At 44.7% G+C, this 26,511-nt stretch overlaps 1 long non-coding RNA gene across 7 annotated transcripts in view; it reads right to left on the bottom strand.

Moving 5' to 3' along the window:
• Positions 1 to 26,511, bottom strand: part of LOC116234181 (uncharacterized) — a 160,357-nt gene that overhangs the window by 76,004 nt on the left and 57,842 nt on the right. Inside the window, exon 3 of one of the 7 annotated variants that reach the window (XR_016458753.1) lies at positions 13,665 to 13,775. The exons of the other annotated variants lie outside the window; for them this stretch is intronic. This is a non-coding gene — a long non-coding RNA (uncharacterized LOC116234181). The remainder of the gene's footprint in view (positions 1 to 13,664; positions 13,776 to 26,511) is intronic. 7 annotated transcript variants of the gene reach the window in all.

Below are 26,511 nucleotides of genomic sequence, written 5' to 3'. Positions count from 1 at the left end.
ACAAGGGCAGGCAGTCCCGTGTCCCTGTTTGCCACTGCAGCACCAGGCAGGTTCAGAGCAGAGTGGGACTACAGCACATCTCCCAGGGAACATCGCACCTTGCTGCGATCCAAGCAGACAACATTGGCTTACACAAGCTGAACACTTTAAAGGGTTTCTGTACCAACAGGCTCTTTCTGCGTGCGGCACATCGCAGCAGCAGCCCGCTCTCCTCCTCCACAAGGTGCCACCAGCACCAGCATCACTCCTCACAACCGTGGACCAGATTCTCTACAGTAGTAAATCAATCTCCTTCCCTCTGGATCAAAAGTGATAGGCCAGTTTATACCACATCAGGAGCTATTTAAACACCAGTAATGCTGGAGACTGCTTGAAGGAGTTTTTCATCGCATCTGAGGACTGGGAAACAGGATCAGGTGGATTTCATGCTCACCGCAGTCAGAAAAATAAGGTTTTGTTCGGCGCAATACAGATGTTTCTTTCAGTGAAAGAAAACAGTGCCTGCTTTTGTTTATTTGATGTTTCCCCCTTCCTACATCCCCTCCACATAAGAAAATAAGTTGATAAGTTTTATATTAGCACTAACACATGTATCAACAATACTGACATGTTTTCAGTTGAATTTTCAGTTCATTCTATTTTCCAGCTCACAATGAAATTCAGTTCAATTGAAAGATTCAATAGTAATTGGAAATAGGCTCTGGAAATTGCATAATCTAGTTCTCAAAGACCCAGAAATTAACAAACAAACAAACAGAACACACACAACACTAAAGTAACCATACTCTGTAAAGATGTAATAAGTCAATTAAATTCATGCACAATGTGATTCTTGGCTGATGGAAAAACACAAAGAGAGAGGTCAGATCCTGTTTTCATAAAGGAGCCTCATGAAAAGGAAAGCAAATGGAAATGTCATTATTGAACATTACGATGAGAGATGAAAGGAGGCTCATCCAAAGAAGCACCAAGGGGGTGAAATGTAAATTGTTCACAGAGGAAGCAAATGAAAGGGGATGTGATAAAGTCGGCGATGAGTAAACATGGGGGGAACTGCAGCTTGGGTTCAGATGGTAACAGTAATAAATAGGAAAGGGCCCGTTCTGCAGCAAGTAAAAATCAGCAGGGACCCATCTGTGGGCAGTATGGCTGCAGTTTCACACCACTGATTGTTGTTCTCTGATGGCACGCAGCATTTAGGGAGCTCTTTCATCTATCGATGCAGCGCACAGACTGTTATCTTTACACTCAGATGGAGACAGGGAGGGGTGTGCAAAGGAGTTGTGGCTTTTCTTTTTTCTTAGCCCTAAACACAGTTGTGGTTGTTTTGGGATTCCAGAGCCTCAATAAAAGCCAGAACCAAGGCAAAACCAGGGGCTGAAGCTTCCAAAGACAAGCCCAAAACAGTACTTCCAAAACACGTATGGGAATCAAAGGGCTAAAGGCAATGCAATGCAGGACTACATTAGCTAAGATCCTCCGTAGGGATGGTCTGAATATAGAAAAAGTATACAGCACCAGCTCAGTCTTCCATTGGGACTGCTTTGCAGGTTTCAAGGACAGACAACGGAAGAACTTTCTTTCATAACAAAACACCCATGTTCAGAAGTTTTTATGCCAAAGAGAGGACTGGATTAGATTAAAAGGGCCAATTTTTCATTATCATTACCTAAATCTAGGTTGACGCCTATACTCACAATGCCTGCAGGAATTCTCTTCGTGGACAAGTGGCAAAGAGGGATCCCTAACTCACATTTCATGCCTGCGCTCCCCATGGTAGCTACATGTGAAATGAAAGCCCTGCAGAGACATCATTTTCTGAGACAAGTTAATCATCCCATCCAGGCACTCCTTCCTCCCCGCTGCATTGCACAGCTCTGCTGGCTGAGCTGCAGGCTGCTCCGACATGGAACTGCTGCATTCACTTACAAAGAGGTAATCCCTGCACTTGGCACATGCAGGTTTGTTTAATATGTGAAGCTCCATGAGATCCACTGGGATAGGAGGTTCTCAATGGATGCTCATCATCATCAAATGCAGGATGATAGTTAATTAGCTCGCATGTCTCTCGGTACCCCGTGAGAATAGCCATTCAGGCTTGACGGAGATAACTTGCTTGAGAAGAGAGTGATCCTGATAAATGTAACTGTGAGAAAGGACAGTAGAAATTAGAGGCAGAAATAAGTATCTCCCCATATAAGATTATGAATCAGATCCCCCTCCTGCCATTATGTGTGCTAGCACTGACACCCTGGCTGCAATGAAGGTTACACAAGTGATACTCGGTGCTCACATCATCACCAGCTCTAGGAACTGACTGTAAATATCCACAGCTAAACCTGTTGCAGCAAGAAGATAGCAAGAAGTACTTTCATCCTCTGTGTTCCAACAAAAATAGAATAAAATAGTTTTAAAAAAACCTGTTTGACATTAGGATTTGTCTACAAGTGCTCAGCATCTGCAACATCCTGATCCTTTCCTGAAAACTCTCAATAAAAGCAAATACACGTCTTACTGCATGCACCCACACTGTCACCAGGCTGTTATATGGCAACCTCAGAAGCAAGAGTGCTTTAATTGTGTTTCCAATGCATAATTCCTAATAGGAATTTGTAACTGACTATGAGACTCCACAAATTGTTCCTTAAACAGCAACATCTGCATCCAGACCCAGTCAGTGCATGAAGTTGTTTCCCAGACCTGGGCCAACGTTATGAAACCTGCTGAGCGGAAAGGTGTTCTGTAAGATATTATTATGAGTAATTTCATGAAACTTTGAAGCTTATTATGCTCCAGATTAGATAGAAATGTTTAATTATGAACAGAGAGAAGATTCCTGGACTTTTCAAAGGATAGGAGCCTTTATTGATTTTATTAGTCAAAGAAGGTGATAATTTTTAATATTAATAGCCAGAGAGCAATTTCTCTGTTAAACAGTGATTATAAAATACTAACTGAAATACCATTGGCAAAGTCCGGGGAAGGTCACTCTTTTTTCTTATTTCTTGTAATCAATCTTACTCTATCAAAGGCTGCAGAAATATAGCAATAATCTAAGTTGAATTGTGGACACTTCTGAACTCGCAGGCAGATGTGGCAATGCCTTCCCTCTTAATTGAGGCTGGATCAAATGAAAGTCTTTGATTGAATGAACTATAATTGCTCGTTCGATAGCTGCAAACATGGCTGCTACCTGACATGGTTGCTAAACGGCTGTGTGCCTTATGCCAGCCAGGCTGGAAGGCACTAGAAAAACCTGGGGGGAGCTGGGAGGGATCTTTCAGTATCTAAAGGGGGGCTGCAAGAGAGAAGGGGACAGATTGCTCAGCACACTCTGTTGTGATAGGACAGTGGGAAATAGTTGCAAACTAAAAGAGGGGAGTTTTAGATGGGATATAAGGAAAAAGGTTTTGTTGTTTTTTTTTCCTTTAATGATAAGGGTGGTGAGGTAGCAGCACAGGCTGCCTAGAGGTGGTGATGCCCCATCCCTGCAGAAGCCAAGGTCAGACTGTTGGGGCTCTGAGCACTGCTGGAGCTACGGATGTCCCAGTTCACTGCAGGGAGTGGGACCAGACTGCCTTAAAGGGTCCCTTCCAACTCAAACAATTCTGTGATTCTGTGAAAACAGACGGATGGAGACTGAACAGGGAAGACCACAAATCAGCAGAGGGATCTTGTGTAATTCACTGGTGTGGCTTTTTTTGCTGTTTTTTCCCGAGATTACACACAGATGGGACAGGTTAAAAAAAAGCTGGAGAGTTCCAAACAGGAGAAAACAGCACAAGCTGTCAAAGTCATGGGCTACCAGGCCACTATGGCTGAGCAATGTTGCTCCATCAGTCTTGATAAGCTCAGTGGGACCTTTGATTTGTGCTTTCCCATGTAGGTGGAAACCTCACCAGGACAGGCTGAGGCTCGGGCAGCCTGGCACCCACCTCATGGCATGAACCATCCCATGGTACCCTGCCCATGGGGATGATGTTCCCCCAGCCTCCATCAATTAGCGGTTGCTTTATGCCCTGACGCGTGAATTTCTCCATCTCATACATTTTTTATTTTCTCTAATAGAATTTCTCATTATTCCTATGAATGTCTAATCCTTCCGCGAATCCTCCAAAGCTCTTGGCTTCAGTAATGTCTGTGGCATTGAGTGCCACATGCTAATTATACGCTATGTAAGAAAAGTATTTCTTTCTATCGGCTTTAAATGATTTGCTTTTGAAATGATTTTAATGGTTAAATAAGCCATAATAGAATATAGCTTTTCCGAGATAAGTCATATCTTTCCTTAAAATTATAGATTTTTTTAGAACATTGGGAAACTGAGGCATGAAAGGATCCAACTCACTATTGTTCATTCACAGCAAGGCACAAAGATAGAATCTAGCAGTTCTACTTCTTTTATTCTGTCCAGAAAAAAAAAAAAACAAAAAACAAACCATGATGTTTTCCCATATACTGAAACCTGATTTAGACATCTCAAGTTTTCATGTTCATTTTAAGAAACAATCTCATTGTCTCACAATTTAAGAAAAAAAAAGTGGCATTCCCATCTGATACAGAGACTGTTAGAAGAAATGTCAGGGATCACATTCTGCCAAATCAAGTTTACTGCAGCCCACTGGGAGCCAAAGATAAACTTCTGAAAAACAGAAGACTAACATGTTGAAGCTACTGGGAATTGTCTGTACTGGACAGGATTAACATCGTTCTGACTTTTCTATTGCCAATAATCTCTGAGAGGAAATTCGATTTTTCTTTGCCATAAAGAACTTTCTACACTTCACTTGCTAATATTATTGGGTATAGTGTGATGAACAAACTCATGCAAAAGATACCCTACGTATCAACATGTAAAGAAAGGCTCTGGGACAAAATAACCACCCTCCCCCCAAAAAACACCACGGCCACAAGCAGAAAAAAAACCAAAAACAGCTGAGAACAGGGAATTATTTCCCTACTGCTTCTGGCTTATGTGATGTATGATGGCCCCTGAAAACATTTTTGTCATAAAAGATATGGCAAATAATCATACTTGCCCATCTAAGTACGTTATTTAGATAATCCTTGTTACCACTGTACTTATATTCTGGAAATCTCGTGAAGCAAGAAAGCATTGATAGCCCCATGCCACAAGAAAGAACTGAAGTGGGGAGAAAAGAGGTGACACCTGAGGATGCATAGAATTCCTACAGCAGTACAGAAACTTGAACCTAGGTCATCCAAGGCACAAGTGATTGCCCTGGCTGCTGCAGCCTGCCTTATTGACCCTTATTGAAATGGGCTTACAAGCCATTTGATCTGTCTCTAAGGGAGAGATTTTTAGTAAAGAGAAACATCTCAGAAAATGCTGCTCTCTACTCAAGAAGCCTTTCCTGCTAGAAGTGATAGAGGTAGTATTGTGGAAATGGTCCACTGCATTCTTTTTCTTCTAGCCTAAAAGGATTGATTCCAATTCCAGCAAGCACTTCATGGGGTAGGAATGCCATCACCTCGTGGGCTCAGATGGTGAAATGCCCCAATGAGAGCAATCCACAGCCATAAGGGAAGGCTGATGGAGAGGAGAATCGACAGATGTTTTGGAAGTCTCAGGTGATCACTGAACCATCATCTACTCCTAATGAAGAGACAAGATGCTGTAAAAAGCCAGAAAACATGGCCCAGAGCATTCTCAATCCTCCTCATTTTAAAGCATGTCAGTCCCGGACAGATAGAGCTATAACATTACTCCAATCAGAAGACACTCTGCATTGCCTTCTCAGTTCTTACCCATACAAGATGCCTTCCTCTTGTTTACAGTTTAATTTAAATTAATGTTTTAATTTTTCAAACAAACAGTGACATTGCTTATGAATGCATTACCACTGAATAATCTCCCTTGAATATCAATTAACTCTAAACTACAAAACCCTTTCAGTCAGAAGCATATGCTCACAGAAATAGATTTGTTTAAAACAACTGAATCCCATCAAATTTCAGCTGTCAGAAGTCAGGGGGTGCTAGCTGTGTTCTGGACTCTGATGGGCAGTATATGTGTATATGGCTTCTGAACTGCTGCTCTGCAGACCATCAGCATCATTTCATCCACCCATCCCAAATGTGATCAAGACAACAATTAAACACCACAGAAGGCTATGATTAGGTTACAGTGCCTGTGGGGGCTGCTATCAGGTGCTCTGCAGTATGTTGGAGGCTGAGCTGCTGCAGAACTTGGGAAGAACAGTGACAAATAGGGTCTGCTGAAACTTGAGGAGATGGAGCACATCACCACCTTCCATCTCCTCGTGGCCTTTCCCTACACAAAGAGCAAGGATGGCTCAGGGCGAGAGCTCAGCACACAAGTCCCAGACTGGAGAGACCACTAAACTAGACACGCAGCTCTGAACTTTAATTTACCCTGAGAAAAGCAAGCCCTGCAGCCCGACAGACAAGATTCATAGTTGAGGATGCTCTGTTAGCACTGACCCAGCCACAGGGAAGAAGTGTGACTTGTGATGAAGCCCTCTAATGGGTATTTTTTGCTTGCACTCAAGGGATAGAAAAGTACACAAGACTGAAACAGTGTTTAGTGACAGAGAAGAAAGCAAAAGATGCCTTTGGGTCTGACTGCCCTGCACAAGCTCCCTGAAGGTGAATCAGGCTGGGCAGGTGGGAACAAGGAAGGCAGCACCTGTGGCTCCCACTGCATTTCTGCTGGCCTAGGTCACGCTCCACACACTGCTAAGCAGGGCTCTGAGGACACGTGTGTCCCACAGCCCCTGTCCTTAAGCTCTTCTTGTTCTCAGCTTCCTCCACAGCTGTGGCAGCAGGAGCTGTAAGTCCACTGAGCCGGACAGCAAGGAGCCCTTGGAGATTCTCTTCCATCTGTTGTCTTCAAGCATCTTGCAGAGGTTTGGCTGCCAGGTAAACCCCCAGGGCCATGAGAACTCTGGCCTCAGCCACAAGAGAACAGGAGCCAAGAAGATTACAAGTTGCAGTCTGCAGTCAACACCTCCACGATCCCAAATTAGTTCAGCTCCTCACATCTTGCTCATGGGGAGGACACGTGCTGCAAGTGAACACCTCAGCCTGCCTCACAGGGGCTGAGCTAACAAATGGAAGCTACAATATTTCAATCAATAGGGGAGAGAAAAAAAAAAAAGCAGTCAGGGAAGACAGAGACATTATTGATGCTTCTATTACTGTCTGAAATTGGTCACTGTGGAGAAAAACAAGTGGCCACAGAGTGGACCTGGCCTGACCTTTCGCTCCCCAGCAGGCAGCAGATTGGTCATTCCAGTCACTACCAGTGAAAAATGAGGCTGAAACCTTCTTCTTGTAGTGGCTGAGGGACCAGAGCTCGATGCCCATAACAAGAGAGAATTCACAGGTTAGGGGTGAAGCTGCGGCCCTTGCTGCAAGAGGTTCCCACACAGCATATTGGAATGGGGGATCGATTCACTGCTTAAAGTGAGCAGCGCGCATTTAAATACAGAAGGACAGAGCAGGCAGTCAAAAAAAGCAGAGGAGTATCAAAAATACAGACAGATGTGCACCCAGTGCAAGAAGCCAAGGAAATTTCAACCTAGAAGTGAAGAACAGAGTAGGACCAAGCACAAAAGGGCAATTAGGGTTACGCAGTACTAAGGCAGACACAGTAAACTGCAGCAACTCGGACCTAGCCCTCAAATTCAGAAGGAAGGACAGCTTTAGGCTTAACGCATAGCGCAGACAGTCTGGATTATCAGCTCCTCTGTGAACTTCTCCCATGCCTTGGATAAAGTCACTTTGACTTTATGTGCTGCAGCTCCCCATAGCTATAAAATGCTTTTCTTGTTTACTCAGACGATACAGTCTCTGAGGCTTACGTCTAGGTGTATTTCTTGATGCTTTCTTAAAACAAGTCATAAATAAAAGACTTAGGATTTTCCAGCAACATAGCAAAACTTGCATGCTGAAGGCTAAGTGAGATTGGTCAGACACGTGCAGGACTCAGCTTGGTGTGAATGAGAGCAGAGGACAGCTACATGGAATATAAGCTAGGACAGAGCAGGAATAGCTCTGCCAGTGGTCCAAGGAGAAGGGCAAGATTTGTGTGTCCAAAGGGATGAGCTAGCATAGGACAGTGTGGCAGAGAAAGATAAGTAAATAGAAGGCATTAACCTACTGGTGGGCAATAGCTCATGATGCAGCACACCAGCCTTCTCATTAAAAGAGAGACCAGGTGTAGGAGCAATTAGATTCTTCCTCCCCCTTCCCCAGATGTTTCAGTTTGAGGTTTTGTTCTGCTTCTTTCACTTCTCCCTGCACATTCATCCACCTGAATGAGCACACAGACCCTAACATCAGCCCGTCCTAATTGGCTCAGCTCCCAAGACAAGCTTCAAGAAATAGCACTTACCTTCATACTACCACTCTAACCAACTTGGGTGGTGAGCTCTAATGAAGAACAGACATCCGAAAAGTGCTTTAGAAGAACAGGTTGCAAATGCTTGTAATAAATCTGTTTGGATGCACTTCATGGAATGCAAATCACTTAAATTATTAATTAAAGCACTGAACTGTTAGGATTCAGGTTGAGAACTGTTGCAACGAAAGCCATTGCTGCCCAAAGTGAACAGGGTAAGTAAGAAAGGAAACAATGGCATCTTAAGTACAAGCTGCTCTACCTGTGCTGTAGCTTGTAACCATGAACTACAGCTGTATATCTTTACTCGAGAAATGGTAGGTCTGAAATGGTTTAGGGGTACAAGACAGGAGGAGATAAGCAACTGTGGAGGAAAGAGGGAAGACAATGAAAGCACTTGGCTGTAGAGCAAACAAGGACTAGAAGATATCTCTGATATAATGGTGATGCGAAAGCTTCTCCATTTAGAATCCAGCCATGATATAGGTAGAAAGCAACTTGGAAGAAAAGTGGTTATCCCCTCTGTTTTTCTAGAGATGGAGCAGACTAGAGGAAATATTAAAAATCAATTGACTTGTCCAAGCAAAATGTACAGAGCTGGATTTGGGTCCACTCCTCCACCCCAGCCAAGGTTGCCATGTACAGCTCCATCTGAAATGCAGTTGGAGTCCTTCACCTGCCTGTGCCTGTTTCCCCTGAAATACCATCTATAATCCAGCTCTTCGGATATTTAGACATATTCTTCTAATTACCAGCCTGAATTTATTAATGGTCTGTTTATACCCATTTGTTCTTGTTTCAGCATTGTCCTTTAGATTTAATAGCTCTTTTCCTTCCCTGCTGTTATGCCCCAATCTACTTATGTGCAACAATCACCTCCTCTTTTTCAGCCTTCAGTTTTGCTTGGCTAAAAAAAGCTAAGCTCCTTAGTCGGCCCTTGTAAGAAAGGATCTTCATTCCCAAACCATGATTTAGTATTCTATTGTTTGAGAAACGCCTGTCAGAAGTTCATTATTTCCTTCCCCTCTTTCCTTGGCTAAAATTCAGAATTTTGAGAGGAAAAATAAGCGTAGTGCTTTTTCTGTCTATCACTACCACCGGTGGCAGAAAAACTAACTCAAGTTGCTACAAAGAACAGCACAGGCAAACTGTGCAAGCAATTCAGTCATCAGGGGAGTTTAATTCTACCAGCCCACCTGAAACCTTTTTGATTTGCTTTTCAAACACATTTTAAAGAGGAGCAAATTCTGCCTGTGACAAAAAGCAGGCGGGTATTATTTGCAAAAAAATACTATTTGTTCATCAAAGTCAATAGGAGAGTTTCTGGTTTATATAGATCAGGTCCTGTTCAGTTACAGACAACGCAGCACAGAGAATATTGAGGCACAGATAAAAGCTAGACTTCGTTGATATGCTATCTTGCGTCTCTCTGTACTTAAGGGCTTTAGAAATTGATTAACTGAAACCCTTATCAGGAAGGTAACTATTATAATACTCATTTTACTGACAAGGAAAATAGAGCACAAAAAAAGCTTAGCGACAGACACAAGGTTACAGAGTGAATTAGTGGCAGGAATACTGATTCCATCTTCATCTCCCCGGTCTGGCCTATAGATACAGTGCCTTAATCAGGATCTTCCCCCAAGTCTGCTAAGTTCACGTTTTAAATATATTTTCCCTGCCTTCCAACATTTTCTAGTCTGGCTGGAAGCTATGAAAAAAAGAAACACTGCCTGTAGACAAAAAGTTGGCCTCAGCAATATTTTAAATATGACAAGGAGAAAAAAAAGAATCTCACTGAAAGAGCATATCCTCATAAGATTTTCAGCCTGAATTTGCAGCTTCAGAGAATTGAGCTAAGCCACCAAATGGCTGGGTGCTTTATACGAAGCAAACCTCTTAAGGCTTTGCATTTATGCATTATTAGTAGTTTCATTTTATATCTAAGTTACTTATATGGCTCCTAATTACCACTGTATCTTAATACCTCATCTTAATGTATTTATCCCTACTGCAGCCCAGTGGAGCAAGACTGTCTTGAGACTCCTGCTCCATGGACAATTTTTTATGCTACAGAAAACTCCAGAAAATGCAGTCCTCAGAGTGATCATGAGCTCAGCCTTCCTCTGCTTCCCATCCTAAAAGCAGACTTCAGGGAGGCAGTACCAGGTAGAGCCTGAGCTTGGTCTTCTGGGCTCTGTGGCCACATCCAGGCTCTCTAAGTGACTTCTCTGAGGTCATCTAAGAAATCTGTGGCTGAGAGAATTTCACCACAGCCCTGTGATTGTTCCCCTGGTTTGGTAATGCTGACAAGTTCTGGCTAAAATTAGAATGAAATATGCACGAGAGATGAAAACAGCACCAGGACTTCATTTCGGGGCCATAACACAGAAAGACTTAAAACAACAGTTCTAAGATCCGTGCTTTTTTCATCAGCCAGAGAAAGGCTTCTCTGTCCTCCATCTCCTAACACCAGCTTAATGACTGAAATGGATGTATGAGAAATTGGTGTTCAGAACTGATTGCTCATACGAGCAGGCCATTTCATTGCAAGGCTGTGGATTGCACCCTTGTGCCAAGAAGTGTCCTCCAGGGCTTCTGGATATCTGAAATGTTGCTAAAAACTTCACCTAGCCCTTCTGCCCAGGGGCAAATTCTACCTGTAATTATTAGGACCAGCAATGCTCACCTAGTCCAGGAGTCTGACTACTTGAACATTTATCTCCATAAGCTTTACACTTTAATAAATAATTTACCCCCAAAATGCACTTAAATTAGATCTATAATTCCAGCATGAGACTCTGGTGGTGTGAAGAGACCTCCTGACTTTGCTCCGATCATTTATAATGCCACCATAAGCCATCAATGGAATTGCAGCATTATTATTTATAGCACCGCTTATATTGTTCCTTATATCGTTTATTATACTCAATTGGAATGGCCCCAGCTAGTCTGGATGAAAAGATGCTGCACAGTTACCAGCTTAGGTTATCTCTTAGCAATGAAATGTTACCATCTTAAGAAAGCTGCAGTGTTAGCAGCATGAGGATGGATACGAATCGCCTGGATCTCCTGTCCTCATTTCTGAGGGTCCTTCTGTTCCATTTGGGCAGCATTCAGGGGGATGGCATCCTTTGGTGGCTGCTTCCACTTCCCAGCTTGAAGAGGAGAGAAATGCAGCCCTGACACAGCACAAAGCTGTACCTGTACAGGTTGGTGACATGAAGTGACCCACGTTCATTGCAGGGGAATTAGACCACATCCAACCCAACTTTTAGAGGTCCCTTCCAACCTAAACAGTTCTACCACTCTATGAACAGCTCACATCTGTGCACCTTTCCCCATAGCCCCTGCACCAGCCCACACTATTCAGAACAGAACCAGACCTCTGCAAAACAAATCATGCCCTCATTACTGTGTAGAAGCAGGTTACAATTACTAAATCTGGGATTCAAAAAAAAAAGTCTCAGATTTAAGATCACCCAGTATCCCCAATGGTTTTTCTTTCCAGATGCATTATGATAATTTTAAATGACATCACCTCATGCTATTTTTATCATAGGTGATTTTCTCATTACAATGCATAGAACATGAGAGCGATCTCTGTGGTGCAACTCTGCTTCACTTTATCTGAAACTGCTCTTGCAAAATCTAACCTGCAGCAGACATTCAGAAGGACAACACAGGCCCAGATAATTAAAAGCAGTTTTGCAATGGGAAATGCTGCAAGCGTAACCCATAACAAGCTGTTGCATAGTCAGTCTCCTGCCTTGCCCTTGCTCCTACTTCTACATGGGTAGGACAAACTAGGTGAATTTTACTTAGGAAAGCCTTCCTCTTTTGTTGTAACAAGAGAAACAAGCCTGGAAGAACGGTGCTACCCATAGATCAGTGCCTGGTAAGTGGCACCGACAGCTCAGCTGTCCCACTGGCTGCCAAATTAGGGATGAGATGCTGATAGCATTGACTATGGGTCCCACCAGTTTTAATGGAGCAAAAACCTTTCTGACTAGTGGTGCACCACCAGAAATGACCAAGCAATCAGCTGTGCCAGATACAGGTCAGACCAAGCTCAGGACTGCTTTTTGAGCAGGAAAATTAGGAAGGGACAAAGAAGGGCTCTGCTTTTGCCATTACAAGGACACAATGCCTGAGTAGCCGAGGCAACTGGGCCAAAGAGAACTTTAAATAATGCATTTTCCTTAGGTTGGGGTTTTATTTTCCCCCCCCCAACTAAATTGTCTTGTTGAATACTGTAAATTTGGTGGACTGTGCAAGTGGCCATCTGGGATTTATATGTAAAGATATATGTCATTAAAGACTTATTCATCTCGGTGCTAAAATTAGCTGTGTCATACTTCTGATGTCCTCTCCTCTGTCAGCAGCAAGTAGTTATATGAAGAATAAAAGCTTTTGAAAAAAAGAAGAAAAATTAAAATAGTAAAAAATAACCCTCTTCAGTCCCCTCTATAACAAAGGGTTTGTTTGGGGCACTTTGCTTCCTGTCATTGTTATTTGCTGTGTCTGGTTTGCAGGATGGCAGACAGAGACAGATGTGCAAATTCCACTAGCTGCCATTAAATTCTGTGAAATTGGACAATTGGTCATGCAGACATCCCTTAGAAGTATTTCTAGCACTTCTGGATCCTGTTTGAGTACTGAAAATGAGGATGGAAGAAAAAAAAAAAGTCTCTGTATGTACCAGAGCATTGAAAAAAAGAGAAAAGACATTGAATGCAGGACATGGAAACATGAAAATTTCAGTTCTTGACAGACTGTAAGTCCTTACATTTACTCTCCTTCTCACAATTCAGAAACACACGCATTTTTCCAGGTGTGGTCACACAACACCTCTCAGCACATGCACCATCTGAAACAGGGCCACGATGCTCCTAAGGAGCAGCCAGCCACCTATAACAGGCATCCACCCTCTGTAGCCCTATGTTCTTCCACCCTGACTACCCTAATTAAATAAGCTCCTAGGGAAGTTTCACATCATGGTGGCGTCTCACAGTTTTTACAAAGGACTGTAAAAAATAGAATAATGTTTCCACACATTGTTCTTTCCTTAAAGCTGAGAAGGCCTGGTCCATTTTATGAACAATCTCTGCTTGCAAAGACAAGCAAGGAAATGCACTGATTGCTTTGCTCCTTTGCTGAAACTTCCATGAGTTTCAGCCTATTGCTCCTGTGATACAGTGCTCCTCTTGAGATTTTAAGCCAGCCCAGGAAGGTCTGTTTGTGCAGTCACTGTCATCAATATAGAACAGGAACTCACCAGATCCATCAGCACTTTGGTGTTCTTACTCCACAGCCCCACTCCCATCAGTGTTTTTCAAATTATGCTGTAGCTGTTTAGACTCTGCCCTTGCTTCGCATGTGAACTTTGCTGTCAGGTAGATAGAAATGATTGAGAAGTCCCAGTTATTTTTCAAGCATTGCAGGCTCTTTTTGTCTGTTCATCTGTCGATAGGTACATTTCCTCTCTTGCTAACATGGTGTATTCAGACAGGATGACATTTTTTTCCCTGAAACATTACCCAGCCAAACACTGCAATAAATGGTTATATCTTCAGAAGGCTTTGAGATACTGATTGTAGGACTCTTGAAAATCTCCCTGGAAGGAGTAAAGGGTTTGAAATCACCACTGCAATTAAGCAACCAACATCTCGCTCTCCCATTTGAGGTACAAAGGTACATGAAAAAAAAAGCACTGCATCTTGCAACAAGAGCCATTCAGTGATCAGACCTCTGTCTGAATTTATATGACCTGAATTTATATGCAAATGCATTAAGCTTTGCTCACAAGACCAGGCAGCAAAGCAGAGGGTGCAGTACACGCAGTGGGCAGGGACAGAACTACAGCTCTGGGATCTGTTGGTCTGGCCATCACAGTGAGGTTGGGTGGAAGGCTACAATGCTTTCTAGTGGAGTCCTAATGAAGTGGCTCAGAGCACCAAGCCACGGCACAGATCCTTCCCAACAAGAGATGCCTGATCACAAACTTACCTGCCCATGGGAAATATACTCCCAGCCTCATTTTCTCATTCTGCAAACCTTGAAAATAACATTCACCATCCCTCCCCTCCCCAATTCTCTGTTTTCTCCTATCATTAATCTTTGAAGTAGGATCTGATTTCAATCAAACTATTGCCACCTCCAAGCAGCAAGAGGCTCCATTGTCCCTGGAACATCCGTATTACTCTGTACTCAGCAGGAATGAAATTGTGCGACTCTGACCTACCCTTGGGGACTGCAATGAAAATGAGATGTCTCTCTCATGAGGACCTCCCAGCAAGCACAATTGAAATATCTTTGTGGCTGCAGCAGCTCTGTAATGAATGAATTAATTGATTTCACCCTCAGCTTCTTCTTCATCGACCCCACTGCCCCACAGTGCGGAAGGAGCTCTGTTCCAGTTCCAGTCTCCCTTCAAGCCCTGTTCTATTTAAAGGCAGACAAGGTGGATTCAGGTTGAGGGTGGGAATCCCAGCCCTCAGCTCTGGATAGCAGCCAGGTGGGTCATGGTGCTGCATGCAAAGCTAGGGGGAAGGATGGGAACCAGCACCTTCCAGCATTTCCAGGGCATCTCCAGATGGAAAGTGGAGCTGGAAAGACTGGTGCCCTATTGGTGCTTCTGCCTGGATCCACACAGCACCTGCTTGTGACACCACAGGGTCTCCAGACAGCCCTGTTCTTCCCTCACTTCTTAAGCTAAGTTACCTTCTGAGATAACAGAAGATGATGCCCCACAGATGGGGCAGACTTGCACACCTAACCTGGTACATGACCAGACCATAGATGTTGAAGCTGAAGTGATCCCTCAGCATCTAAAAAGAACAGGTCCTGCTCTCATTTACAGGGAAACAGCTCCTCCTTGAGTCAATGCATCTCAGGGCACTTCGTGCAGGCTCCCAGGATAGGATAGGCAAGCAATTAAATAGCTAAGGAAAAAGCCTGTGGGACTGGGGTCACCACAGAGGTATCACAAATAATCACCATAGAGATTATTCCCATACCCTGGAAAGCAAGTCACATGCTGCTGAAGGACTCGTACAGAGTATAAGGAACAAAAGCTTCTGTGTGGGGGTGTTCCAGGAATTACATCCTCATAGATTTTAACCACAGGTCCAAAGTGACTCTTCTGTGCCTTTGAGCAAGTAACGTGGCTTCTGCCCTTCCTCAGCTTCCCTAAAGCGTTCTCCAGCTCAAAGCAAGTTCCCTACTCCTTGCTAAAATACATATTTTCTTCATGGAATTCTTCCTCTTCCAGAGAACATTTACCTATTTGAAATAATGGTATAATAAAAGCAAAGAATAGAATGTTTTACATTATTTTCTCAAGGGAAAGCTTTGAACACCTGAAGATTCAAAATGCTGTTCCACCTTTATTGAGGGGTTTAAGATCCTTTATCTTGATTAGTGGGAACAGACATTTTGTGGAATTTCATATGTTGTGGAAGTTGAAATATTTTATCTCAATTTGGAGATAAAATCAGATGATAAAATACAGGAGCAGGACACAGGAGGAAGGGGCTTTGATTGAAGCAGCTGTTCCACAGTGTAAAGACAGAAGGCAGCAGATATTAAACTACTTTTGGATCACCCAAGAAAAGCAGCAACCACATTCTGGTAACAAAGAAGGGATCACTTACCCCTTTCTAAAAATCAGACCTCATCAAACACTCCAAAGAAGACAGTCTCCAAGTAGAGATGCTACTCTTACAGCTGCCAGCCCTCAAATGAGGGTGGGGAAGGGTCCACCCTGGGTCCACCCCTTCCAATTGCACAGGTGAATTGCTCCCACCTATGCTCCCAGGGCTGGCTACAGCCTTTCACCAGGTGCTCAATCACTGCTTCAGACTCTGACCTAACGATTCTTATACACATATGCATCTCTATTCTAGGCACAGAACAGGGATCAAGCCCAAGACATCAAGTGTCAACTGTTGAGAGAGAGATGGATGAGCCTTCCATTGCAATGAAGCTTCAAATACCTTTGGACAATTGATTGCTACATCTCAGATCTGGGCTTTCCACGCTCATATTTTGCCCTCATCCTGTTCCTGTTCTAAGCTACCTCGATGGGTTGTACTGGAAGGAGCTCAACTGTAGGCCTGCAGATGAAGAAAGTTTTGCTCCAATGTACAGCAGGAAGTATGAAAACAGTAGGTGGGATTTCCTTGAGAAGGAGCAAAAGGGGATGCTAGAACCACCACTGGCCTGCAAACAGCCCCTCTGAACTGTGCTTCCTGATCCTATTCCAGACATGCCATCCTCAGAAGAGTGTGAGTTCAGCATCCTGAGCGGAACCAGCAGTAAAGGCTGCCCTGAGCAGCCTTCAGTTCAGCTCAGGAGGAGCACAGTGCTCAGCTGAGCACTGCCAGCCTGCTCTCACTCCTCCTCGCTCCTTTTTCTGCTGCGTTTCACTTTGGTGAAAGAGAATTGTTTTGACTGTATCTTCCTTGTAGACATTAAATACCTTTCAGAGCAAGGTCAGAGTCCCTCGAGCTACAACAGCATGCACAGAGATAACAGTTTCAGCCTGGGTTTGCTTCCCTTGTAGCAGGCAGGAAAGGAGAGAAACCCATGTCACAGGGGCGGCTCTCCAGACATCACAGCTCAGCACATCTCAGGCTTTCTAGGGAAAAAGTAGATCTTGCAAGCCCCCATCCTCACATCTGCACACCTGTGGTAAGAGATGTCCAAAGTAAGGCCAGGAGCCAGGCATTTGCTTGCATCATATTTGAGATTCTTCATATGTACTCGCACATTTCCAAGGAAAAATAATGCATCCACAGCATCAAGACAGCACAAAGAGGAGCAGCCTTGGAACAAGAGCAGCTAATGATGTGTGGCAGACAGACAGAGTCAGACAAACAGCAGAGCAGCACCATGCACACTGAGCAGGTTCCTGGTAGCTGGTTCATCTCTCCGTGTCACATCTGATGTCTGAATGGACAGAAACCACACGGGTTTGTTTCCAATGCCACTCCCAGTAAGGTGGGTGACATTTTCAAAGCTCTGGTGAGCAAGGGAAAAAGCAGCCCACAAAATGTTGCAACAGTTCCTGACAAATGAAGATATGTAAACGAGGTGAGGGACAGTGGCAGTGCTGGGAAGCTTGTCTCCTTAGTGGGAAGGGTTTGCTTTGCCTCCTGCATTGAGGCACAGCGTGGGATCCGAGTGCTCAGGTGCAGATGGGGCATTGGGATGGCTTGTCCCTTTATCCTGGGAAAAGGAAGCCAGGCTGGCAGCTCTCCCTCACTGGCCCCTTCAATCATCACAAAAGGTTGTTAAGCCTGGAAGGGCATTGGGATGGTTCCCAGTGACATCACTCAGTGCCCATTCTGAATCAGTATATGTGATGGATGCCATCATCTCTGCTTCAGAGCATCCACCTACTGTGCCCACAGCAAGCAGAAGATCCCAGCTGGCTCTTTTCAGGCTTCACCCATTGGCTTCTGGAAAGCACCAGCTTCCAGCCAGCTTCTGGCCTGTTCCCACTGCTTCTTGCTACTGCTGATATGGAAATCTGGGCTAGAAAAAGGCTTTCTAAAGCCAATGATAACAGCATAACCCATGACCAACTCCAAGTAGGAGCCACTCAGATCTGGAGGTCATCTCCTCTGATCCACCAGAAAGCAGAGGGAGTCTGTAATCCAACTGATTCCAGCCATTTCCCTCAGCAAGGCGTGAATGTGACAGATGCAAACAGGACTTTCCGCCAGGTGAGCTAAAAGAGCTGGAAGCAATGACTGCCTGGATTATGGCATACAGCAGCTCTGTGATTTGTACACAATGAGAAAATTGGACTGGGCTTGCATTCACATCTATAGGTAGCTCAGATTCTTCTGCATCACTCACTTCTGGGAATGGTCAGACAAGATGAGTTTTGCTTGAGCAACTTATGTTTCCTGAAAGTTTTCTCAATAGAAAATGCGATTCATCAGTTGTGGCTTTTCTGATGAGATAAAAAGTTTACAAACAGAGCTGCTCTCTCAGAAATCTCTTCCCAGCTTGCACTTGTTCTGAAGTCAAAATCAATTAGATGTCCAGCCTAAGCTGCCAGGCACTTTGATTTGGGTAGCTCCCCATTTTTCAATCCCCCAAATGATCTTCATGACAAATTTTTGGATTTTTTTTTTTCACTTGAAACTAATAGAAAAAAAAACAAACACAAAATGTATGTTTTCTGTGGACGATGGGAAACCAACAAGGCTTTTTTTCCAGTGGGTCTAAGTAAAATGTCTCTAAATTAACACACAGTAGCAAGGTGAGCGGATATGCCTTGCACACTTTCTCAACATCAGATCCAACCTTGAGGACCACAGATTTTTTTTTCAAGAGTGGAAAAACTTAGCTGCTTTCCTACTCCTATCCCTCTTGTTGCCTCTCTGCCTTTTGGGGTACAGCCAGCACCAGAAGGAGAATGAAATAGAGAGAAAAAAGCTACCTTGTGTCTTGCCAGTGCAGTTGGAAACAGGAAGCACTGGAGATCTCCCAGTGAAGCCTGGCTTTGGAATGCTCCCGGCACACACTGCCAAGGCCAGGGGCTGCAGGGGTTCTGCAAAGGACTGAACTTTAGGGAAATGCTGCTGAATCTGAAGAGTTCAACTGTGCAAGTAAAGAAGGCCTGATAGGGAGCTGAGGGATGGGGTAAACTTGACTTGAGCAAAATTCAGTGTGGAAGGTGTGTATTTCATTTTCTCATAGCATTCACATCAATAAGCATTAATCTCAGACATGCATTAAACTTGCATAACAAATAATTTTAGGGAAGTCATGGAAGTCTCTGTTCTGAGTTTACAGATTTTGGGAAGGTGAGGATGAACAGAATGCAGAACAAGTAGACTGACCAACGTACCATCACAGAAAAACACTGTATTGCACTCTGGTGCATTCTCATCTAGATATCCACAAACTTTCAGAGCCAGACCTGCAACCAACCCAAGAAAACAGACCACTAAGGCTTTAGCAGACACGAGGCTCTGAGCCCTGGCACTGCTGTGGTTCCATGCACCAAGCCACTTGCTGACACAGAGCTCTGGGCAACCACAAATAGTGCTGGTGCCAGGTGCACGGTCACAGCACACAAACCCTACAGAGACCAAAGAGGCTGCAGCTAGTTTTATTCCCTGGCACTGCTAGCTAGATCAGGGAGTTAGCAGAAGTTTGGGTTTTGGCATTTGTTGCTGCTGGCAGCTCCCTCTGCATTTCTAATCATGGTCCATCCAAGTCTTTGCCCAGCCCAGCTCTGAAGCCGCCTCCAGCTTGGAGTCAGCTGGGACTCAAACACACTGCGATGCAGAGCCACCTTGATGGTGTATCTCCTGCCTTGTGTCATCACAGTGATGGCTGCACATGGCCTTATCTCAGGATGACAAATGCAGCCATGTGTGCAATGCCTCCACAGCCCCGATGTGGTCACAGCCACCCCTTGCCGAGGACAGCCCAGCAGATGCCTGGCTGCCAGCTGCTGCCCTCCCTGCACTACGATGCTTGCTTGCAGCCCCTACCTGTGGCCATGGCAACAAACAGAAGGCCTCCTCACCAGGCACACTCCATCCTATTGATTCCTTGGGAGATTTATGGCAGAGACCTGATCTCAGTGAAGGAGCTAAATCCAATTCACTATGGAATTACAAGCCTGTCCGATCAATAATCTATTTATCTCCTTCACTTTGCCATCTTTAAACACTCCAGTCCTGTCAAAAGAAATTGAAAGCTTTTTAAAAATGAAATTATCGAACTCTGGAATGGCTCTGTTAGGGCTTCTGGAAAGGATCTGGAAACCAGGATGGGACCAGCTCAGGATCCAGCATTTAGGATAGATATGTCACAGCTCCATAACTCAGCATGTGGACAGGGCAGGAGGATGCTGGCACTCAACATAGTGAGAAAGGCTCTTATACCTACATGCAGATATACAGAGCTAAGGGGAAACTGAGGTGTGATGCGATAACCCCAATGGAAAATGCACTGCTGAGGTGCCTGCGAGCTGTAGACTGCATTCGTTCATGACTTGAGCAGATCATGAAGTTTTATTTAACCAGCACATGGCTCTTCAGCAGCAGTCATTATATTTCCCTAGGGCAGAGGTGTGTTGCATCCCAGAAATAATATTATTTTTCAGCTCTCATGCAGCACTTCTAATTAATAGATGGTAAAGCAGCTCGCATGGAAGAAAACTGAGGCATGGAGTGGGAGCAGGGCTAGCTGATAGCCAGCCAGCAGCAGGAGCAGAACCTTCACCCCTTTGAAGAAGAGCAGTTGCCATCCTTTTTCAATCCTCATGGCTGTTTTTGTCTACCAGATGCAAGCTTTGACAAACACAGGGGGACTACGAGGTCAATTCACACACATGAACTGCTTTTGTAACATTCTTTGTCAAAGAAATATCCACATACACACTTAAGTCTATATTTCTCCAGACCAACTGCTAGATGGAGTAGGTCATTCCAACTCTTATCTGCAATCCCAGTGGGATTTAGCCATATATATTCTGTTGGTCAAAAGACAAGATATTTTCTTGGTTGCACAGAATTGGGGAATCTCGATTACAATTTTTCTGCAGGAACAACTGTGCTGCAAGAGTGATGTGCAGACCTATGTGTTTGGGGAGGCTAAAATCCCACTAGCACCAATGATGTTGCACTGGAGCCTGTGTGAGATTTCAGCCCCATGTATGATTTTGCCTGCAGGATATTTGCTCCCCACGTTGCCCCATTTTTAACAGCTTCATGTACCTGAACTAGTTTTCTGCACCCGAAACTCCAGAGCTGAAGCTGGAAGGGGCTAAATTTCTCTGGAGATGGAGAGGGGCCAGTTCTTCTCCCTTCAGAGGTTAATGAATGGAGTCATTAGGATAATTAATGTTTTGCTGATGAATTAATCACCCTCGCAAGCAGTTTCTCTCTGCAGAGAGCCAGGGCCCTCTCGAGATCCAGCACATCCCTCACTAAGGTAGCTCCCTCGCTCTGATAGCTGCCCATTCCGGAGCACTTTCCCTACATCTGCCTTTCTGCAGGGGCTGCTGTCTGGGAGGGACAACCTCAAGGTCGCAGGCTGCCAGGGTAAAGATTCTCTATAAGATGAACTAACAGCCCCTGTCCTCAACCCACTGCTACCCAGCAAACCCACACCGTCCCTGCAGTGAGCCCTCTTATCTTCTGAAGAATCATCTCCCCACACCTTTCAATTCCTTCTCCTTGATGCCTTCTCCATCCCCCAGTGTTACCCCAGCCCTGACCCCAGCTCTGTGTATCGATCCCAAGCACAGTCTTTTCCAGGTCCTCTTTCTAAAAAGCATTACTGGAGCACTTCACTAAAGAGCAAATGCCCTTGTTGTTTCCTTGTTATTGCCAATGTGAGAAAGAGTGTGGTGACCATGCCAAGAAAATCACTAACCTTTCTGTGGCAGTTTATCCAGCGCAGTGAAACACTGAAAAGAGCTGCTGTCACACCACAACTTTCTCCCTTGACTGCAGGCACATTTGAACTGTGATTTCCAGGGGACGGGAAGCTAAGAGTGGTTTCACAACATTGTTCCTTAAAATAATCCCTGTAAAGTCAACAGGGCTCCTTGAGCAGAGCTCAGGGTCACAGCAGTGGCTGCGAGCAGAGGGCATGGATGGGGGAAGGTTAAGAAATGCACCTCTCCTCATTAGGGTAAATTTAGCACCCATTAAGATCACAGATTGCCATTATGTTTTAACAGGAGGAAACAGGAGGTAAGGAACTTATCACTGAGCATTTTTGGCAAAGGATTTTGTATAGATACCTCAGATGCGATGAAGATATCCTGTAGGAAGTATGTAAGGTCTTGGGTTTTCTGACTAGCTCCTATCAGAAGGAGAAAGCAGAATCGAAAACTTGACCTTTTTAGTGGAAAATGAATACTACAACATTTTGCTGTTTCTCAGGGGTGAAAAAAAGGCAAAGTAATTTAGAAATCTTAAAGCGTGGGAAAATAGGATTGCCATCCCACGGCCCACACATCTCAGAACGGTGCCTTTTCAGGTCAGCTTCTCCTATGACTGACCCCGAGTGTCCAGCCCTGCCTGCAGAGCCCAGGCTGCAGTCTCACATCCCATTCCCCCTCCTGCTGCCACATCCCCTGACTTGTTTATGACGGCCCCTCGCACGGCCATCCATCGGACAGCCATCCATCTCGAGGTGCCCTTTCTTCTTGTCGGCTCAAATGCTCGCTGTGATTTATGGCCCAGCTGCCCCCCAAACACATCTCCGGCATGTTATATGGTGCTGGCGTAATGCTAACTCTTAAACCACAGAGGAAGCAAACATTGTTAATTTATGCCTGGCTTTTTTCTTTCTTTCTTTCTTTTTTTTTTTTTTTTATTCCCCGGCATAATTCTGATTTTAATGTTCCATCTACACCACATCAATATCCTTTCACCACTAGCGAGTAAAAACAAAAAATAAATATTTCATTTCCCATTCTTTCCCTCTTAAAAGGTTTCGCTTACACCAGCTCACCCGGCATGCCCCGAGGTTAGACAAATAGGAAGTGACTGTGTGGTCTGCCACAGGGGTGCTTTATGGGAAGGGCACTGCCCACACGTGTCAGCTTGCTGGGATAGCTGCTGTCTGTTGGTGCATGAATATAATGAATGCAAACATCTCCTGCATCAGGCTAAATTACTAGCCTGAGCTAATACAAGGGTCTAATCCATCGCTCATTTATCAGTCTGGTATTACTATTTACTTCATGTTGCTATATTCAGAAAGCACATCAAAGTGCTCCGGGAAAGGAGGAAAAAAAAAAAAAGAGAGAGGGAGGGAGGAAGAAGGGTAACAAACCATTAAGCAGAAATATTAAAAGGCTAAGACAAATCTCTGAGCAGGGGCACTGACAAAATGCTTTGGCAGCTGGAGAGACACACATCCTGCTGTCTCTAGGACATCTGCACAAGCTTCATCTCACTGAAGGGCATCTGGATCCTTCCTTGGGTTCTGGAAGCCCAGCACCATTCCTCACCAAAGCACAAACCCTGGGTGGCTTTCACATCTCCCCAGATCTGTGGGTAAGGTAAAAACACTTCCCCCTCCCCATGTTTTAAGAGGAGAGGACAGAAAGACAGCAACCCTGCTAAAATCTCAGCTGAACTCGGGCCTCCAGAGTGCTCTGGCTCCTCATCTGAAGACACAAGAAAAGCAATTTATGATCCAGCCCAGGGGCTGCACTGGTCCTCAGTCTGGGAAAAGATGTGAGGTAACCAGGCAGACCCTATTCAGACCTGTTACAGGCCCTGTACAGACGAGACCTTCATGCACACATAACCTGTTGATTTCAAAGCTTCAGTGACTGTGTAGGAGGTATCTGTAAGGGCCATGCATTTCTAGCCTGCTACTGCCTGTTTGCTCCCTAGCAGCCTGTCTTCTTAACAGCCTTCACACAGTCCCTGCAGAATGCCATCCCATGAAGTTCATCCAGCTGAGGGGACACATGAAGGAGAAGGCATGCAGAGAGCTTCCCTGCAGCACTGCCTGACTACGGTCACATCTACCACATGCATGCAGAGCACACCTGGCTGCCCAGCATCCTGCAATGCCTTCGCCTCACTTCACTTCCAGTGTCCCAGTGTGTGTCACCCAGCGCTGAGCGATGCTGAAGGGAGGACACTGGTACAAGGACTTCAGATTCCTCCCTTCCCAGATAAGCAAGGAGCAGCAGCCAGAGCCTCTGCTGAAAGTCAGGTTTCTGTCCTGCAGCTACTAGAGATCAGTTTGTTCTACTCCAGAAAGATCTGTTGCAAGACAAATAGCTCTCTCAAGACGATTGAAGTAGGTCACATTAGACAGAGTTTTGGAGAACCTGTCTGACACTTTCTCATCAGCATTAAGCACTACTATGCCTTTCTTTCCTCTTCTTCCCTTTCTCCCACATCCCTCCTCTCCTTTCACTGCAAAAAGTCTGTGAAAAGAGAGCTCTGTGAAGGGGAAACAGCTCAAGCAAAATCTGTTCTCTGCTTTGGCATGTGGAAGAATCAATGCTAACACAGCCTATGCGTGCAGACAATGCTTACGTTGGTTGAGAAGTATCGGATGGGCTAAATCATGATGGGGTTGAACAGAGGAAGGCTGTGCTGTGTGAGGAGGGAGCCCTACCAACAGTCAACAATAATAGGAGGACTACAGCAAAAGGTCAGGCATCATTTAAATGACAGGCATCTGCAGCAACCTGAGGGATTGCATTTGCTGTTCTCCAGCCAGATACAGTACGTCCTCTGTTTGCTATGCCCTGGGGACATCCCAGCTGCTGTCCCTCATGGAAGGATAGCCTCATCTCCCCAAAGTGCCCAATGAACCCTGTGCACATGCAACCCAGCACCCTGACCCTACATTGCTTTTCCATTGCACAGCAGCACCTCAGAGCAGCACTGAAAGGATGTGGCTGCCACCAGCTAGCTGCAGAGACAAGATGGATGTTAGGGAACTCCAGTGACTTGTTTTAGCTTGTAAATTAGCAGCAGGCAGCCCTCAGCTCACATGATCTGATAATAAACTCTAAATATCAGACACTAAACTGGCCCAGACATCAAGTTATAATGAGCAAAGCCTTTTGCCTGGTAAGAGGCAACAGGAGACATATATATCTTTGGTTCTTTGCTCTTCATTGGGTGCTCTGCAGAGCAGATGAGAGGGATCTGCCTTCTCCTCCCTGCCAGAACTCTATGGCTGTAGCTCAGTGCAATCCTAGAGCGTGTCCCTCCATCCTGATATACAGGGGGTCATTGCTACTACATTTAAAGGTTTAAACAGAGGAACAGAAAAAAGCAAAGCCAGAGCCAGCAGCAGCCAGCAAATGCCCTCATCTTCACAGCCAGACCGGTAGCAAAACAATATGAGGATCTCATGGTCACACGCCTGCAGCAAGGAGAGCAGCCACAGTGCAGCTCCTGCTTACAGCACCCAGCTGAGCCCACCTGCAGGCTGCATGAGCACCTGAACAAAAGCAACTGGAATTATCCTAATGAGGAACAAAATGAATTCAGTGGTTTAAGGCTGTCTGTGTTTTAGAGGAATTTTGGGCTGGATGTTTAGGGAGCTTCTGTCTCTCGCAGATGAGCTGCATGGATTGCCAAATGTATGTCCTCTCAGAGGAAAAAAATGTTTCTGTTACAAACCTACAGGAGTTTCTTCAGTTTTACAAATGCCCTTTCTAAATGGAAGTACTTTAGAGGAAAAGAAATTGCTTCAAAAAATCCTAAAAAAAATAATAAAATAAAATAAAAAAAAAACAAACACAGAAAATGTTTTGATTTGATTGATCCATCCAGCAGTGGCTCAGGGTAAGGAAAAGATGATGGATGCTCCTTTTGCAGCGTGCTGCTCTGATTGGCTTCAAACAAGGCACTCCTTGTCACCCACAGCCCTCCATGCTGTGAATCCATAGAGCTCCGTGGATGCAGCCCAAGGGCCCTGATGTTGGCCTCCTACTATAGAAGGAAAAGATTTTCTTGCCCAGGACTGTTTCCATAAGCATGACTGGATTTAGATTCAGAATAGCAATAATAAGATGTAGAGAAGATTTAAGGAGTCTTTCCAACAGTGTTCAGAGTTACTTTGTGGCTGTTATCAACACCAGTTCTTGTGGGAGCAGATCAGGAACAGCCACACCAGGAGGAACTATGGAGATTCAGGTTTCCCAGCATCCAGGCTCCCCTGACCATCTGAGGTGACCACTGAACCTGCTGCTGTTTCTGAAGGTATTGCTTATATTCCTTTCCTATGTGAAAGAGTTCCGTCCCAGCAGAACCACAACCCCCCAAACCCAGCAGCATCCTCACTTGACTTCATGCTTCAGGGCAAACTCTGGAAAAGGGAAGAGTTGGTTCTCAAACTAAGCTAAGAATAAGCTGATGCACACAGCTGATGTCATTATATGGTATAAACTGTAAATTCACCTGAAGTTTTAGGATTCTTACTGGGCGCTTGGAAGGATTTTTCTGTCACTAAGGGAACAAAAGCTTCTTCCAGCTGTATTCAGGCAGTGCAAACTTTCTTTCTGAATTCCCTTTCCAGGAGGATGTGGGCACTGATGGGTATTACAGGTTGCTTTTTGGCTCTGCGGGGCTGAACAAAGGCCAGGAGATGGAAAA

Source organism: Phasianus colchicus, chromosome 19, assembly GCF_987193195.1.
Source record: "Phasianus colchicus chromosome 19, bPhaCol1.hap1.1, whole genome shotgun sequence".
In the NCBI taxonomy this organism is placed as follows: Eukaryota; Metazoa; Chordata; class Aves; order Galliformes; family Phasianidae; genus Phasianus; species Phasianus colchicus.
This window is presented reverse-complemented; position numbering and strand designations above follow the sequence as displayed.